Source organism: Capsicum annuum, chromosome 11 (genome assembly GCF_002878395.1).
Source record: "Capsicum annuum cultivar UCD-10X-F1 chromosome 11, UCD10Xv1.1, whole genome shotgun sequence".
NCBI lineage: Eukaryota > Viridiplantae > Streptophyta > Magnoliopsida > Solanales > Solanaceae > Capsicum > Capsicum annuum.
The window spans coordinates 165,828,262-165,835,275 of NC_061121.1; the positions used below are offsets into that span (position 1 = coordinate 165,828,262).

Genomic DNA, 7,014 nt, shown 5'->3' on the forward strand with positions numbered 1-7,014 from the left:
CAAAACTTAGTTTAAGGACTTTCAAACAACAAGTTATGCCCTATGAGAAAGAGTTGACACTACTACATTGTGTCTTGATTTATGAAATTCTCTATAACTCTTACCTTAGAAGCAAGACTTAGCCCAACGACTTTCAAACAACAAGTTATGCCCCATGGAAAAGAGTTGACCCTGATGCATTGTGTCTTGATTTATGAAGTGTTCTATAACTCTTGCCTCAGAGGAAAGACTTAGATCAAAAGGAATTTCAAACAACAAATTAAGCCTCATGAGCTCACTACCACATTGTATCTTGATTTATGAGATGTTCTCTAAATCTTTTCTTAGAGGCAAGTCTTTGCCTAAGGACTTTTAAACAACAAGTTACGCCCTATGGGCAAGAGTTGACACTATCATATTGTGTTTCAATTTATGAGATGTTTTGTAACTCGTGCCTTACAGACAAGATTTCTTAAGGACTTTGAAACAACAAGCTACGCCCCACGGGCAAGAGTCAACACTACCGTATTGTGTCTTGCTTTATGAAATATTCAATAACTCTTGCCTTAGATACAAGACTTATCCCAAAGACTTTCAAATAACAAGTTAGAAAAAAAAAATAAAGATTGAGAAAAAAAGAAAAGAAAAGAGTAGAAAAAAAAAGGTTAAGAAAAAATTAAAAAATAAAGATTGTGAAAAACAAAAATGAGAAGAAAAAAATAAAAATAAAGTTTCATAAAAAAGAAAAAAGATTAAAAACAAAAATAAGAGAAAATAAAGGTTGAAATAAATAAATTAAAAAAGAAGAAAAAAGAAAAATAAATTATGTCTGAGAAAAAAAATAGACGAAGAAAAAAATAAAAATTAATAGAAAAATAAAGGTTGAGAAAAAATGAATTAATACAAAAAAAAAAAAAGAAATAACAAAATTAAGAAAAAATAAAAAATAGAAAAATAAAATGTAAAAATTAAAAATAGAAGTTGAGAGACATATGAGTATGAAAAGTGTAAAAATATTTGAGTTGTAGCGGGACAAAAATGTACTTGTACTATACATAAAAAGAAAGAAAGATTAGTTTTTAAAGATTTTTTTATGGAGTACAAAAAATAAAACCACCCATTATGAGGGCTATACTTTTTAATTTCATGTAATATTATGGATAGTATTAGCTTAGTTGGATCTCTAAGTCACTCAAATTAACATAAGTTCTTACACGCGATACAAAAAAATGTCAGTTCTCATTAATGTTAATTTATCTTTCATTAGCCCTAAAATTTCTCTAAAACTCTCTAACTTTATCATCACGATGCTGACCAAATCACACATAACGTTCCAATTTTCTTTGTTTTCACTTTCAATCTGTTGTTTCAAAGTTGTTGCTTATATACCTAAGTTTACATACTGTTTCTGTTTACCTATTGTTTCAGCAAAGCTGATAATATCTTCAATATTATACTATAAAATTGTTTGGTGGGATGGGGTGAGGAGGGTGGCATATGACCCACACAAAGTCAGAGCATGTAACATTAATTTCAACCGTAGTTTATGTTTAATTTGAGTCATTTTTTCATTAACTATTAAGAAAAGATCTACAATATTTAATTTGATATGGCAGTTTGGTTCAAATAATAAATGATTCTTTTTTTCATTTCCTCCATGAATTCCTTTTTTTTTTTGGAGTAAGTAACGTATTTCTATTTTTTTTCTCTTTTTTTTTTTTTACATTTTGGTCGCAACATTAATAAACAAGATATCAGCATCACCAAAGATGTAAGCACATCTGCTATAGTTCCAACTTCCAAGTAGTAATTCAGTTTGTAGTAGAAGTAAGACATTAGTGGATGTTATTGAGGATGCACCTCAAATTTAATATTTCAAAATTGGAATTCCGCGTGTACTTTAGGACCACTTAGACTTCCCCTTAGTCAGGGAACTACTTTACAATTTATGTGGCTTGATGATTTTAGATCAAAAAATAATATTTCCCTTAGTAGGGAATTACTGTACAATTCATGTGGCATGATAATTTTAGGTCAAAAAATAATATTCCCCTTAGTTGGGGAACTACTTTACAATATATGTGGCATGATGATTTTAGATCAAAAAATAATATTTGATGTGAATTTGGATATAATTTTTTTAAAAATAAGACTTACATAGAAACAATATAAAAGCACTTGAAATCACAATTGTTAATAATTTAAAATTGAGAAGAATATGAAAGTACATAGTTCTATGACAAGTTTTAACATATTCAACATCAATACATCATCAAGAACCTTTAAATTCGTTTTTTTCTTTCAATAATAGGCCAAATTGATAAAGTTAACTTACTTAACGCTATCTCTCTGCATTCATATGCGAATTTAATTAGTTAACATTATCAAAAAATATATCAAAAATTAATAATATTTAAAATTCACTTCCAAACATTATTGCTTTGAACTTGGGGTAAAGTCGTGCAACCGATTTTGAGTAGCAACGAGTGTTAGAACATTTTCATGATGAATGCAATTTTTATACTTGGTGATTAGGAGCTTTAGTAATAGGGATTAAATGCTAAATGAGCTAAAAATGGTATAAAATACTAGAAGTTATTCAACAATTACTCTTTCTAGCCATCATTATTTCTAGTTTTGCTTCTCTTATTTTCATAATTTTCTTTTAAATTGAATAGCAACCATGAATGCAACTTCTATACTTGATGATTAGGACATTTATTTAATAGAAAAAGCATTCAACACACAAAAAAGAAAAAATTACATAACACCACAATAATATGTGGAAGTATCGACGTAATTTCATAGAGTCATTCGGTCTGAATGCTACATGAAGAACATAAGCCAGATGACGGAACGGGAAGACCCAGGATGTAGAAGATCATAACATGAGTGATTCGGCAGATTTGGATTCATATAGATATATATATATCCACCCATGTGCTACTTCATTCTACGATATATAGAAGATCCATCTCTATAGATATCATCATCTACATCCAAAAAGCCCTATGCTTTGGAAGAAGCTCGAAAAAGAGTTTGGGAATTGATCAAAAGAAGAATCTACTTCAAACGATATGCCCTTAGGCACGGCCATACATAAGATAGAAATCACACTTGGAAAGGGGGGGACAATTAGCTAGAGCAGCGGATGAGATAGTACCGGAGTCGTTCAAAGAGCCCTTCTTTCTATTCTGTTTTGTGCGTGTCAACTATTGATTCTATGCCATCAAAGCATGCTAACAGCAGAAAAGAAATGCAAGTACATACAACTGCGGTAATGCCGCATCATTGATAAAGAACCTTGCCATCCCCAGCTTTGTCCCCTGCAACAAGTTCATTGGCATATTCCCCTTCCCCTTCTATTCCCAAAAGCTGATTCAATAGGCTTCCTTTATTGATTCAAAAAGCTTCTTTCCCGCGACATGGACACTAAGGTTAGTTTCCATAGGGCGAAGCGGCGACCTCATTCATTCTAACAACTCATTGCCCTATTTTCTCTAGATCGAGTCTATATAATGACCGAGACCCGTACATAAGATCGTTCTAGCTTATCTCCTTCTAAGGAAGTCTGAGCTCCTTCCCATGCTAAGAGCCTTTCTAAACTCTTGAACTTAAGAGAGGCTTCTTTTCAAGCTGATGAGTAGAAATTGAGTATAAAGAAAATGACAAAAGAAATCTCACACGGAGATCAGTGTACCCATAGATCTATATGAAAAATAGATATATGAAAATGAAAAAAATTCGTTTTCCCCGGGAATTAAAGATTTTGTTCTGTCCGGAGGACATTTATTATGCTGTCACTACTGCTTGTCAATTTGAATTGCATCAAAGCTCTCGTTCGAACTTCATCTACGAGAATTCTAAACAAGAACTCGAGACTTGAAATGAATCCAACTGGAGGTTCTTTCTCACGGCGTAAGGAATAGCACGCAAAAGATAGCCTGGAAAGACAAAGACAGGATTTTTTAATAAAAAGCGGTGGATGAGCAGTAATGGCTGGGGAAGGGGGCAAGTACATCCTTTTGTTCTCAGTTCGTGGGAATTGCTTCCATCACTAACCAGTTCAGCTCGGCTAGTGGGCTTTTGTGTTCGAACCTCGAATCCGGACCTGTTCGACAAGACCAGATCCATCAACAAACCTAGGTCTAATATTTTCTTGTATGAGCTAGCCATCAACAGATGGACATCCTTTTACCGCAGTCTTCCCCTATTGGGCATAGCTTTTTCTCCGTTAGGCTCCTGTAAGGGCGGGTATGAGAGAAGGGTCCCCCTCTCCCTTGTCAAAGCTTAGTTATCCGTGAATGAGAACTCGTTTTGCTTGTTGGCAGGTAGCTCCATGGTTGGTTAGTTCAAAAGCTAGTTTTTACTCTTTGATCGTCGAGAAAGAAAGGTGTGATTACCTGAGGTGAGGTTGCCCTTCTTTCTACCTTAGAAGAGGTATAGTTTAGGTCAATGCTCTATTCTATTTTTCGAATAAATTTCTTTAAGGAAATATCTATGAACTTAGCTCGGACTAAATCCGCATCCGCCTCTGTAGCTCTTCTATAAGAGCGGACCTTTTTCCAGTCCTATTCTTTTCTCTTAAGTTCCTTTTGGAACACCTCATGTTGGGACGTCTGCACCTCTTTCTATTTTGAGACGACCACAGGTTCCACTAATCCTGCTCTATCCAGTTTGAGGTCGTCTGAACCTGATACCCTGCTCCAGATTCCACTCTGCTCCTACATCAAATTCATCCTCCTCCGTAGCTCACGTTCATAGAGGGAGACTTCCCAAACGAAGACTCCAGGTTACTGAAACGAACACAAGGCTTTAGCAAGCCACCCAATGTAGGAAGAATTACCTCCCATCCGTTCTAGCTACTCCACACTGGCCTTAAAAGCGCCTACTTTTCTTTCTTCACAGAGATGTATAAAGTTTGATTAAATTGCGTATAGAGACATGCTTTGTTTTGTAAAAAGGGGACATAGACCCTTCCTCGTAGACTTTACCCCATTGATTTTCCCTCGAGTAGCTGAACTAGGGGAACTCAAAACTAGCTACTAGGAAAAAAAATCCCACTATTTGAACATCAAGCTTGTGGACAAGTTGCTTCCCTTTCTGTGCTTTTACGCTGGCCTCTTCGACCTTTCTTGGGTTCACTAGAAATGTCATCAAAGCTCTCTCTTCCTATCCGACCTAAGGCAGCCATCAAACCCTGTCGGATAGAAGTCTACTATAACCGGCTGATCTGTTTACCCGAGTTAGACCGCTAGCATCTTACCAACCATCTTCAGTCCCTACCCCCATCTTTCTCTATCCCGTCACGAGCAATCGAATGACTTTTGGGAAATGTGAAAGAAATTTTCTAACCGGTTAGAGAGCTCATTCAAGCTTGAGGCTTGTTCGGAAAAATCCAATCGCGCTCGCCTGACGCCCTATCTTTCGCCTAGGTGGAGAGGAGGCCTATTCGACAACCATAATAGGCTCTATAACTGGATCACGCACGCTAAGAACACAGCGGATTAGAGGGGACAAGAGGTTCCACTCATCAAAGTGTGAGACGCAAAGCTTCTGCCTAGAAGCAAGCTACCCTCTTTGCCACTTTCAAATCAATAATAACGATGTCATCGATATTCCAATCCGATCTTTTCTTTCTTCACCCCTACGTACGGCAGGCCCTTCTTCGACGAGTGCCCTTTCCCCAGCCTCCAATCGTCTCAGAAGAGAAGACTAAGCTCAGACGAATTGCAGTCCGCCCCGGCCCCTCCTTAGTGACTTTGGTCAGGAAAGGGAATAGGGCAATAAATAGAGCTTCGGCTCAGAATTAGACCTTCTGTAGATGGAACTTCAGACTTCTGGATAGGCCTGAGAAAGCCTAGACCAAAGGTGCCTAATAGCCTAGCCAGACTCATCGGGTAGGGAATCCCATCCTCAGCGAAGCCAGTAAGCAAGCCCAAGTCCACGCAAGAAGGCCCGCTGGATCTATCCAAATTCAAAGCCCATAGAGACGAAGGCCAAAGCATTGACTGAAGAGGGGGGCAAAGAGATATTCGCCTTTGACTTCTTCTCCGCCTACTGACTGCTACTCGGCTAGATGCTCCTATTTCTTATTCGTAGATCGTAGATTAAGATGTTATTAGGTAAGGAAAGTCAGTCCTTTCATTCCTTTCTGAGAATAGATCCCCAATAGCTCGCAGATGAGGAATTCTTCCGCTACGACCCTTAGGCGAGCTAATCAGTCTTGCTTTGCCAAAAAATCCCTCCTCACTCCCCCTTTTTCAATAAATAAGCCCCGCGGGCCCCTCTCTGATAAGGAAGGAAACGAAATAATCTCAATTTTATGACAAATCCGGTCCGATGGCTGTTCTCCACTAACCACAAGGATATAGGGACTCTTTATTTCATCTTCGGTGCCATTGCTGGAGTGATGGGCACATGCTTCTCAGTACTGATTCGTATGGAATTAGCACGACCCGGCGATCAAATTCTTGGTGGGAATCATCAACTTTATAATGTTTTAATAATGGCTCACGCTTTTTTAATGATCTTTTTTATGGTTATGCCGGCGATGATAGGTGGATCTGGTAATTGGTCTGTTCCGATTCTGATAGGTGCGCCTGACATGGCATTTCCATGATTAAATAATATTTCATTCTGGTTGTTGCCTCCAAGTCTCTTGCTCCTATTAAGCTCAGCCTTAGTAGAAGTGGGTAGCGGCACTGGGTGGACGGTCTATCCGCCCTTAAGTGGTATTACCAGCCATTCTGGAGGAGCAGTTGATTTAGCAATTTCTAGTCTTCATCTATCTGGTGTTTCATCCATTTTAGGTTCTATTAATTTTATAACAACTATCTTCAACATGCGTGGACCTGGAATGACTATGCATAGATCACCTCTATTTGTGTGGTCCGTTCTAGTGACAGCATTCCCACTTTTATTATCACTTCCGGTACTGGCAGGGGCAATTACCATGTTATTAACCGATCGAAACTTTAATACAACCTTTTCTGATCCCACTGGAGGGGGAGACCCCATATTATACCAGCATCT

General features: G+C 37.6%; 1 pseudogene; it reads left to right on the forward strand.

Annotated features, from left to right (window-relative positions):
* The first annotated feature begins 2,759 nt into the window (after positions 1-2,759).
* LOC124888523 overlaps positions 2,760-7,014 on the forward strand; it is a 5,176-nt pseudogene continuing 921 nt past the window's right edge.